Here is a 12,118-nt window from a genome sequence, read left to right as displayed (position 1 = left end):
GAAAGCTTCTTGACCAGTAGAGCTACATGGAATATGTATTTGCTACTTACTTATGCCTACTAAGAAGTTTTTTTTATCAGCTTTAGTGACATTTTTCATTTTCCAAGTGGGAACATTGTATTTTATATTTATAAATTCCACGTGCCTATTTTCTTTTCCCATATCAGTTTCATAGTATAAGTCAGTGGTCCCAACCTTTAGTTTCTGGAGAGTTCCACTGGATTGTTATAAGGGATTCATCAATTCATATGAATAGCAAGCATTATTTTTCAAGAATATGTTGATGATGTTTTGATGAAAGAAATACAAAATTGTGTTTAAAAAACCTTACCTTAATCCAAGTAGATTATAAAGCTGAAACAATGTAAGAAAATATGTAGGACTAAAGCCTCCATAAGAATGTCTGGTACTTAATTCAAGTAGTCTTCATTCATGTGGATGTGGCCTCCTCTTGAACAAAAAGCTTAGGTATCCCTAGAGTAAATGCTAGCAGTCTGCAGTCTGCGGTCTCTGGTCTGCAGTCTTCGGTCTTCAGTCTGCATGGTTACCTAGGATAGAACAAATCCCCAAGCCGCCTCTTCTATGGGAACTAGCAGTCTGTTGGGGGAGGTAAATATTCTAGCTAGCCTGAATAGACCAAAAAGGATGCTCCTCTGCTTCCCCAAATAGCTATTTATTTGAGGACTCACATAATTCTGATGTGATAGTTCTCAATCTTTTTTGGATCATTGACCTCTTTGAGAATTATGAAAGCTGTGGGCCCCATCCCAGAAACATGTACTTATTCAGCCAGAGATAAAAAGTTTTCTGTACACAAGTTTTGTATCTCTTGAAGGTTATCATCTATAGACCCTTCTTCCTCTGGTGGAAAGCTGAGAAAGAGGAGATGACAAAAGAAAAATGAAGTAGAATGTAGTAGAAAGGATACAGAACTAGGTATCAGGAACCCTAAAAAAATTTTTTTTTTTTTAATATGAGTTAGAAAATAGTTAAAATGCCGGAACTGTGTAACATCAAAACTAATTTATATGGTCACAAATATAAATTAAAATATAATATGCTTCATAATTTTAGTAAAAGGACATGATGAGTAATAAAGTAAGAAAGCTTACAATTGAAGACATGGAAGGGTAGCCATACTTGGGACAGAGTTAAACTGTCAAAAAAGAGTAGACTTCATTTTGCCCAGAACTGATCCAATTTATAATCCATAGAGCAGGTTCAAATAATTTATATAATAATTTCCATGCAATTGTGGATAATCATTTATGAAGCATTTTTTTTTAACTTTTTTTAAAATGGATTTTTGTCTAACGAGAATAGTGCCAAAGGGTTTACTTTATTGTAAATTCAAGGCATACTTCTAAATAGGAATTTATTACAGTTAAGATAGACTACACTCTTAGTAAAATTCTTTTTCAGGTTTTGTTCTCTTTAGATTAACTGCTCATGTAAATTTTTTCTGGTTAATTCTTTCTACAATGTAATAAGAACATTACATAATTTTCATTAAGAATCAGAAATCTTATGTAGTTCATATTAAATGCTTTTAGACTTTTAATTTTACTGTTGACTTTTTTGTGTTTAATATTTAAATTAAATGATATCCTTTTTATACTGGCAGTATTAAAAACACAGCATTACTAAGTTATTAATAGAGTGACTGTACACACTGGGTTAGCTCTGTTGTCCCAACCCCAAGTAATAGAAAAGTACCTCTTTTCATAAGTGTCCGGGATTGGACAATAAATTATATGATCACTTTTGTTATTAAAGTTTCTAAAATATTTAAAATTATTTAAGGCAGAGTATATTCTATCAATGCCATTAAAAATAACCAGAAAAGAAAAATATTTTGAGATCAAAGTAAGAGTGAATTCTAATAGGTAAAGAGAAGGAAATAAAGTCTGAGTAGGTTGCTGTGAAAGGAAATGTATCAGTAAGGTAAATGCATGTTTGCACTATGCTTTCCTGTGGTACAGAGCCATGTTATCTCTTGGAAAGAAGAAAGAGTAACAGTGGTGTTCAGCACTTTTATTGGAGCTCCATTTTACATCTTGACCCTGTATACAAACCCATATTAATACACATACTCATTTGTTCACTCATTATTCACCTGAATTGAATGTGATATACTCTAATATTTCTATTTTATTCTATTTCATTAAAAATAATGCTAGTCATGACCCAGTAAATTGATTTACTACCTACTAAGAAGTTACTACCCACAGGTTGAAAACACTCCCCTTAAGTAACTTTTTCTCTTAGGGACTAGTACTGACCAGAATCAACAATAGTAACATTTAAGAAATCACAATACTACTTCTATGGCAACAAGTAATTTTTCTTTACTCTTTGTATTCAAATGTTTATCTGTAGATCACATTTTTAAAATAAAATGCTGGCCTCCAATATTTAAAGTAAATTGGAGATTTCTAGTTACTTAAAATTAATGCAAGAAGAACTTTCTTTTTTTTTTCTTTTTAAGAAGGGGTGGGGCAGAGGGAAAGGGAAAGAGAGAAGGCCAAGTAGCTTGCACATGTCCAGCGCAGAGCCCAACACAGGGATTGATCCCACAACCCTGAGATCGTGACCAGAGCCAAAACCAGGAGTTGAACACTTAACTGACTCAGCCACCCAGGTGCCCCTGAAAACATTTTTATATGCAAATATATTTGGGGGAAGGGCTTCATTTCATTACCTTCAGAATACTTCCATGACATTTTAGAAGTAATGCAGGATTATTGCTATTCTACACCAATAGACTCACCACCATCATAATTAATAAATAACTTCCAATGAGAAAAAGAGAACTTAAAAATTGATACTAGAAAGTCTTTCAGTCAATATCACCAGTGCAATATATCTACATTCTTTTTTTAGTAAAGTCAGTGTTTTATTTTTCAGACCATCCACTTTTAAGTGGATTAGTAGATTGTGTGTTACTTAATAGGGTCTTTTGACTGTTTTCAGCTTTAATATAATTGGCCATAGAGGCCTACAACAACAAATGCTAATGAATGTGTAACACAGTGCCAGGTGCTGAGTGCGTGGATAAGCCACCAGAAAGTAATTCTTCTATTGTGGAAAGTGCTATAGGAACACTTTTCTCCTGTGGTGGAAAGAAAAAAATAGTATTGTGAAAGCTCAAGATAGCATTAAAGTATTTGTCTTTTTGTGAGTGTCTCTGCAGTTTTTTAAAAATTATTATATTGCATCTTGAGGAAATTGCATGTTTTTGTAGTGATTCATTCCGCCTGAAAAAGTAGTAGAAACAACATTTTTTATCTTATGATGATCAAACTTTAAAGGAGCAAACTGGCTTTTAGTTAAAAGAGATACCTTTGTAATTACTCTAGACTAGGCTATATGGAGGATACAGGAGAAGTATGAAAACATGTCCCTGTTATCAGAGAACTTAGGAGAGCATTATTGGCAACACGTATAAAACTATCAAAATTAGAGCTATGCAAGGTAATATACAAGTGAATGGAAGTAAAGTATATGTGCTATAGGAGATAAAGGTGTTTATTTTACTTTAGGCTTTTTGAGGGGAGCTGGGAATTAAGTTGGGTTCTTTTTTCCTGCTGTCTCACAATTTGTCTCATTTTTAAATAGAGCCTCAAAAAGAAGGAAAAAGGAAAAGTAAGAGTAGTTCATGTTGCTTTGTTTCTTGTCATTATGTTTAAAGTGAGAGATTAAAACTGGTAGTCAGAAAATTTTCATTCTTTAAACAAAATTTTAGTTACTATATCGTATACCAGGACAGTGCTAGCTCTGAGGGGGTAAAGACCCTTTACTTGAGCTGCATAAACATACTCATGATCCTGGGGGATAAGTACAACTGCACTAACATGGAAAAGTTGATAAGGTTTCATCTAGACCCTAGACTTGATGGATGAGTAGTTTTAGGAGGAAGAGATGAAATAGAACATTCTAGGTAGAGCGAAGGACATAGTTGAGGCACAAAGGGATGAAATTTTGAGCTCAGGAGGTACTGGAAGATTGAATTACAGGTATTTGGGAACACAGTAATGAAAGAAAGGTAGGGTTGACGCTTTGAATCCTTGCTAAAAATTTTAAGGAAGATATTTTTTGAAATAGGGGAATAATGTGGTCAAACTTTATTTTAAAGTTATCCCTGATAAAGTGGAAGATAGGTTTCTGTATTTTCTTGGCTCTAACTTACCTCTGTAGTACTGTTCCTCATTAAAAGTGTATGTCTCTATATATTTGCACAATAACGTACCATCATTCAACATTAGCACATTAAATTGTTCAAGTAGAATAAATTTTCCAGGTATTCAAAGACTAGTTTCACAGTTAATTTTATCCTAACCATTTTGATGATGTTTCTAAAATGTTCTTATTTCTGCCTTGTGAAACTGTAGACTGACTATAATTTAATCATTTGGTAAATAAGAGTCACCCTTGTGTTTTATAATTCCAGCAAGAAATGGGCTGTTTGCCCACAATACTAAAAATTGATTGTCTGATTTATTCACTAATTCAACAAGCAATTTTTTCAGTTCCTGCTTGATTTATGCATTGTGCTCTAAGTACTACAGAGATAAATTGGATCTTATAGTAGAAGCACATTACACATAACTGTAATACAGGACAAATTTTAAGGGCCACTGGAGAGGTACACCTCTCCTCATGATATACTGTGGAAGTTCAGAGGAGGAGGGAAGGTACTTTCAGCTGGACCAGGACCCAGCAAGGCTTTTGGAAGTAACTTTTGATTTGGACCCTGAGGATAGCTAATTGAAATGGAAATAGGGATGGGGTAGGGAAGAAGCTTACCTACAGGAGGGAGCAACTCGGGACAGTGGGAAGTTTATTGAAAATATGAGGAAGTAGGAAGTAGAGATGGACGGATAAAGGATATGGAATGCTAATCTCTGGTGATGGAATTAACTTTGTAGTAAGGAAAAAGTGAAGTTTTGTGGGGGTTTGGAGGATTTTTTGTTTGTTTTTGTTTTTAAGAATTTGAGAAAAGTTAAAGGATTTGCTGGGGAGGTGGAGAAATTGTAAGTGAGGTCATTTTAGGACTCCTGAACCAGGACAATGACTATGAATGTAAAGGAAAGGTAATATTATGGAAGTAAGATAAGAATTCTGCAGATTGGTTAGAGGTGGAAGAGTAAGAGGACAGAGATAGAGATGACTCAGATTTTAAATCATGTTACCAGGAGGATGGTTATACCAGTCAGTATAGTTAATGAATCTGCTACCATGGTGTTTCTAAGCAAAGGGTAGACTTCATTACTTATCCAGCGATATGTTATCATCTAGCTATTCACTGTAACAAAACAAATAACCACACTTATTCAGTCAGTAAATTTGTGTTTAGGAGAGTGGAACCCTGAAGAGTTTTGTACCATTGTAGCCCAAAATATTTACATTTTATGATACCTGCTTTTGATGTCATTAGTTATAAAATTCGAGAACTCTATTTGGTTGATAATCTTTTTTTACTAACAACTTGTTTTTCATAAAAATCTTAACTAGTCCCCTACCATTCTTGTTCATTCTGTTACAATTTCTGAGTTTTGCTTTTTATATCTTGTTTGATTTTTTTTAACAATTGTATTAACCTAGATTTTTATATATTTGGATTTTTTAACATGTCTAATACCTTTATATCCTTTGTTGTAATGTTTTCTGTTTGCTATGATTTCTATTCTAACATGAGTTTTCTAATGCTATTTATAATCTGGATTAAGATATAATTATACCTTACAAGTAACAAGGCATGTTCTGGCCATTAAATGACTTTATGGAAATAATAAAACAATACACAGACTTTCTTTTGGAGGTAAGGGCAAGAGGATGACTTGATGGAGGCTATTGTTCCCTCATGTATCTAAGAAGTGGAAAAATAGTATTCACTCTTTCTTTGTTGTGTCTGGAATTTGAGGAATAAGTTTAATTTTTGCTGTGCAATGTTTAGAATATATATTTAATTGTGGCCTTAGCTGGAAGTTAACTCAAAGCAGAAGGTACCTGGTCAGCACCATGTTTGATTATAGTTTGGGTTTTGGCTGGAATGTGTAAACACTTCAAAATTACTTTTAAAAAAAAATCAGATCTATTGGGATTTGTGCATTTGTGACCTTTAGATATACCGTTACAATTATTGTGCGCCCTATATAACTTGGACATGTTTATAGTAAAGATAATTTATGGCAATATTAAAGTAACGTGGTTTCATTACCTAATTTTATAATCAGAAACATGTATTTAATTACTCCTACTAAATATAAAATGATTTATTTTGAAAATACTGAGGCTTTTAGGGTCAAGGGAGTGTGATTATATACAAATAATTCTAAACAAAAGTTTTATAACAGATTAGTTATATATTTTAATGTTTATTCCAATTTTAGATGTGTCTTAGTTTTGGAAGAGTGGTTGATATTGGTAAGTGCATATTTTGCTTTAGTAAAACAGCATGCAAGTCCAACCCACTTAAGGAATTTTAAATGTTTTTTTCCTAACCTGTTACCACAGAGAAATAATAAATTTGCTATCCTTATTAACTCTTAACTGACCAGTAAACAACTTGTAGCCAGGGTATTGTTAGCTTTTAGCTTTTGACAAGCTGGAAAAACTAGTCTGCTTGCAGTTTCTTTGTTTATAAAAATCTGTGTTGAAGTATACTTACCTTTAGCTTTTTCCTTCACCTAAGGGACTGTTGCTCAGAATATTCTTTTACAAATATCTCCCCTACTTTGAAATAGCAGAGACTTCTACAAATTGAATGTACCTTTTTTCTCCCAAGTAGACCTAAGCTTAAATAAAGGCTACCTTCATTTGCTTGAACTCATTCTCTGAACCAAGGATAGAAGGCTGTTCCTACCCTTAATATAATCCTTAATATGTAGGGCAAACTCAAGCTACCTGCCTCTTCTAGGTTAATACTTTAAGTAATAAACCTCATACTTAAAGCAAAGGAAATCTGCTTTTCACATATTTTGCATTCCTTCCTCTTCTAGGTAGAATGTTAAATCATGCAGGATCTAATTAACTTTGCCATGATTGCTCTGTGATTCTGGGTTAGTTATACTTTTAGTTACTGAGAATGGAAACTCTAAAAATTGATGAAAGTAACATATAGGATCCTGGAAAAAATATCCAATTTTGGAGTGAAACTGTCAAGAGAAAATAATGGTGGAAATATACTTCTGAGGTTGCTAATTGTATATCTATCTATATGCTTAATTCTGATTGGAAGGGGAACATTGCTTTTCATGACAATAAACCCCTTAAACTGCTTTATATGTATCTTGGGAATAATGACTGGTTTGATTATGGCAGTATACCTAGAAACAAAAAATTGGTATAGGGAGTAGGAAAGTCCTTTCCATTTTAATGGGCTATAGAGAGTGGGATTTAATGATTTTTCTCTTAATAGCTATTTTTTTTAATGAGCCAAGAGATTAAGAGGTGGAGCTGAGGGGCTGCCTTTCTCATTTAGAGTGGTAGGTACTCAGGAACCAGATCTGGCTATGTAATATGCAGGATCCAGTGCAAAATGAAGATGTAACGTCTCATGTTAAAAAACTATTAAGAATTTGAAGACCGCATACGACAACAGTATTTACCAAGTATGGGATCCTATGTGACTGCACAAGTCATATACCCATGAAGTCTTATAGGCACTTTTTGCAAAGAAAAGAGCGTACACTGAAGAAATAAGAATTTGGCTTCCTCTCTCCCCCATCCCTGTTTTATACAAGGTAACATGTTTCTTCTCCCATCCCCCCAAAAGCGATGTTCCCTTTTCAGTTGGGGCTGAGGGAAAGAAAATGCTCTTTGCACAGTTCTTTATATGATTGGGACTTATGAACTTTGAAGGATTAATTATAGCAACTAGAACTGAGTTTATTTATCATCTCAAATTTGTGTGCCCCTTGGGACATATGCATTCTCCTCCCAACTTTTGCATTGCCGTAACTTACCCCACTACCAGTGTGTTAATGGTGGTGGAATGATATCTTTCATGCTTCCATCTTTTTATTCCTACTGTCTTCCTGAATGAGCTCTTAGCTGTTGTTGCTGCCTACCATCTTATACAGGCCAACTAGATGAAGAAGACCTTTTCTACCCTCTAGTAGAGCTATACCATACCTCTTATTTTGGATGTATATAACCTAGCCATTGTATTAATTTTCACTTTACTCCAGAGATGCCAAAAACCAGTTAGGAACAAAACAAATGAGATGGGACTTTCAATTGTAGGGGAGGATGACTGCAAATAAAAATATTTTGGAGGTAAATGTCAACTTAGTTATGATGTGCTTCTTTACCACACTGAAGCTTCAGATGTTTCTAAGAAATAAATTCTCGTATTTGGAGGTCATTTGTGTAGTGAACTAAAAAGAAAATGAAATTCAAACAGATGTATGTAATGGGAAGAAAGGTGGAAAGGTCAAAAGGACTTATTGTTGGAGCCCAAAGTAAATTCTTTTTCTTCTAGGTATAAAACTAAATAAGGCTCAGAAAACAAACTCGAATTTGTATCTCTTGTGTTACTCATTGATTTGCTTTTAACTGATTTGGTTTAGTGCTTTAGACACATTTGTTGTTGTTGTTGTTGTTGTTGTTGTTGTTGCTTTTGCTGTTGTGTATTTTGTAGCATAGCAATATGGTGTTCTTTTTGAGCATTCATAAGTCTACTCTATTTCTCTTTCATTCCTATTTGATCAAACAGCTGTTTTACTGAAAGGAAAGGTATACTCTAAAACTTTGTATATAGCCTTACAGGATAATTTATTTTCCTTACAAGTAAAATACTCTCAGTAGCAAATCAGATCCTTTATAAATCAGATAACTGCAAAGATGTTTTCAACAGTCTTCTAGTTAAAATTGATTACTTTTCTGCCCCCCGCCCCCAATAGGTGCCTTAGGACGGTTTGAATGATTTTGTTCCTTTCTAAAATGCAGTTAAACTCAAGGAGAAGAAAATCAAGATTCTAAAACCAGTCTAGTATTTTGTGCAAATTTTAAGTATAGAAACATTGGTAGATTTAAAATATTTTGGAAGAGATAAAAAAGTGTGCGTGTTTTTACTTTTTGACACTAACAAATAAAATCCTGTTACAAAGAAAGACTTTATATAAAGTTATGTATTTGGCAGATTATTAATATAAACAACTTTGTTAAACCTTTGGCTATTTATCACAAATATTGATAAGCCCCATTATACTAAAACTGGATGGGTTAGTGTTCTGTTTTTAATGTTCTAGTGACTCCTGGTGCAGGCCAGAATAAAACTGCTTTTCCCTTTAGATACAATAAAAATTGTTAAATGAGAACATTTGTATAATATGTTTGTGCATCATCTTTTTCATTTAGTGGAACATTTTGTGTAAATCATCTTTTTCATGTAGAAAATACCATATGGATGTCCCCTTTGTGTGCATATTAACATATTAAATACTCATTTTTTTGCAGATTTTTCTAAAATGTTTGGGCAGTAATGCAGGGATGAAGTTTGGATGTTGGTATTAGAAAAAACTATTCTTGTAAAATGTATTCATGTTTTACCATCTAAAATAAATAAGTGATGTTTCAGGGGATAAGAAATTTAAAAATGATCATGGAGATATGATATGATCAAGGTGTTTAGGTGTAACTACCAGAGGTCCCAAGTTTTTCATATCCTTACTTTATGGACAAACTTCCAAGGATGCCCAATGCATGTGATTCTCTAAACTTACTTGGAATCCTGGGTAATGGAGATTCTCAATCATATGCTGGCAGAGTTCTCCTACTTTCCAAAGTCATACTTTCAAATATTAAATTACTATGAAAGCCTATGACATTGTCATTTAAAATTTAGATTGGATCATTCATAAAACCTCGGTTTCTAGAGTCCATACAACATCAAAAGTCAGAAAATTTCTTTTTCCTGTATTAAAGTCAAAACATTTCTATATCTCAAACGTCCATTTCCATTTTTTAAAAATTATAGCATCTAAATATAATTGACAAAACATTCTGTTGCCTACTTGCCCATCACCCTCTGCCCTTTTCCCTCAATTTGCTTTACACATTTAACATTAGCATTCTGTGAACAGATTTTTAAAGGATTGTTATAATGCATTCTGTTTGTATCCTACAGTAATTTATTTACATTTTAAAAGGAATTTGAATACACTGTGGCAATTTTGACAACCAGCAAGCTCATCAAAGTAAGATTCTCCCTATTATCTCATGATAAACCAAATGCTTACTCTGTTCCACTTAACAAAGACAGGGATTGTGTGTGGTTTACCTTTTAGATAGGGAAAGAATAGCTGACATCTAGTAGCACTTAACCCTTTGAGTTCCCTAAACTCTTTACTTCAGTGTATGAATTGCTCTATGCTTTAAAATCCACTTAAATTCTGATTGCTTACCAGTGCAACTAGGAAACAGAAGGTACTAATTACAAAGTACTTGATACCTCACTCTTCCTACTGGTTGTGAAGAACTTAGTTTCCACATCTGTAGACTGATCAATGAAGAATTTCCATGTGACTGTTAGCAACATACTCATTTAAACAAATGACCCACAGGTGTTTTGCAGGAATGCTACCTGTATTGCATAGTGGTAGAACAAATTTCCATTCATATGCTGTCTAAATGTCAAAGGTTAAAAATTTGGGTTTTCCTTTGTTTTTTACACCAAAAATATTTGTTGAGTTTCTATGTGCCAGGCTCTTGATTGAAATAATTAATAATTTGTAAGATTTTTCTATTCCAGATTTTGGTTGTTTAGCTTTGAATTAGCTATTCTTAACTTGATTTCCTGCAGTTCTTTACTTACTAGATTCTTCTTCTGAGCATAAGCAAGGGAATAATCTGGGCCCAAGCAGGATTTTACTTTTAAAGAGGCAGGTGACAAGAAGCAGAAACCAGCAGCTTGAATGAGATTTATCTAGGCTTCTCATGGTTTTTAATTTTCTATATGACATTTCTGTTAGCATTGTCACTTGACTACTGTAAGGAACTGTGTTTACTGGTTTTGTAATAGTAGCATCTATTCTTTTGGAATCTGGACTTGGAACAACTCATTTCATAGAATCCTTGAATAGCCAGTTCCTATTCTCTCTTACCTAGAATTTTCCAGGGGATTTCATGTGACAGGTTAACAGAAGAAAGGCCATTTGTGTAACTCTTCTGTTACATTTGTTTCCCTCCCCCTTGGATCCCTAGAGATAAACTCTTACCTTCTCTTCCTGCTAATTGACCAGCAGCACCCTGGAATATTGTCATCCCTTTGTCCGAAGGAATGGTGTAGTTATATTCAAAGACCAATAAAATGTTATGTCCTATCATTCCTACTTATAAAAAAAATACCTTTTTCCCTTTATTAAATTAGATTTTTTAGAATATGTGATTGAAGGAGAAGTCAAGTAATAGAAAAATTTCAAGAACAGCACAAAATTTTGATTCACTTTTAATATAAAAATCTTTTTCCCCCTTTAATCACATTTTAAAAATAAGTTGTAGGAGAAAATGTAAAATTATTTTTAAAATGTAAAGAATAATTAGCATTACGTTTTCAGTCCATTTGTAAATTTATGTGAGATAATCTGGATTTACATTTATTTCTTGATAAAATAAAACATTACTGTACATGAAATACAGGTTGAGTTTTAAAAAAATGAGAGTTGAGCTTTTTTTGCCCTTCCAAATGTTGGGCCAGCATATAATTTTAAGAGCTATTTGATACGTATTTGCTATAAAATTGATTTCTCATTGACTTTTTATGCTGTTGATGATTCTTTACTAAGTTTTCAAAGCATGTGAGACCTACTTAATGGAATAGTAATCAGATGGAAACTTAATTTAATGATCTTAAATAAAAGGTTGTAATTTTCCTGGAAATAAGGAAGAGTAATTAGATATGAAAATAACATACTTACGATCATAAGAGGAAAAATTATCATTGTGATAATTGGACAATTTAGTAATTTCGAGTTTAGTTACATTCTCTCGGTTCTAGTTTGGTATATGATAAAGCATTATTTGAAAAGTAGTGCAGGACGAATGCATACAGATAATAATAAAGACCCAGCTGCAAGTTTAGTGCATGCTTCAAGGAATACAAATGAATATAGAC

At 33.2% G+C, this 12,118-nt stretch overlaps 1 protein-coding gene across 4 annotated transcripts in view; it reads left to right on the top strand.

Moving 5' to 3' along the window:
• Window positions 1–12,118, top strand: part of LOC111143144 (zinc finger protein 644) — a 106,170-nt gene that overhangs the window by 91,334 nt on the left and 2,718 nt on the right. The window lies entirely within an intron of this gene.

This window comes from Enhydra lutris, unplaced genomic scaffold (genome assembly GCF_002288905.1).
Source record: "Enhydra lutris kenyoni isolate GAN:26980312 unplaced genomic scaffold, ASM228890v2 scaffoldscaffold9, whole genome shotgun sequence".
NCBI classification, from domain to species: Eukaryota; Metazoa; Chordata; class Mammalia; order Carnivora; family Mustelidae; genus Enhydra; species Enhydra lutris.
Note: the sequence above shows the minus strand (reverse complement) of the source record. Positions and strands in the feature narration are given on the sequence as shown.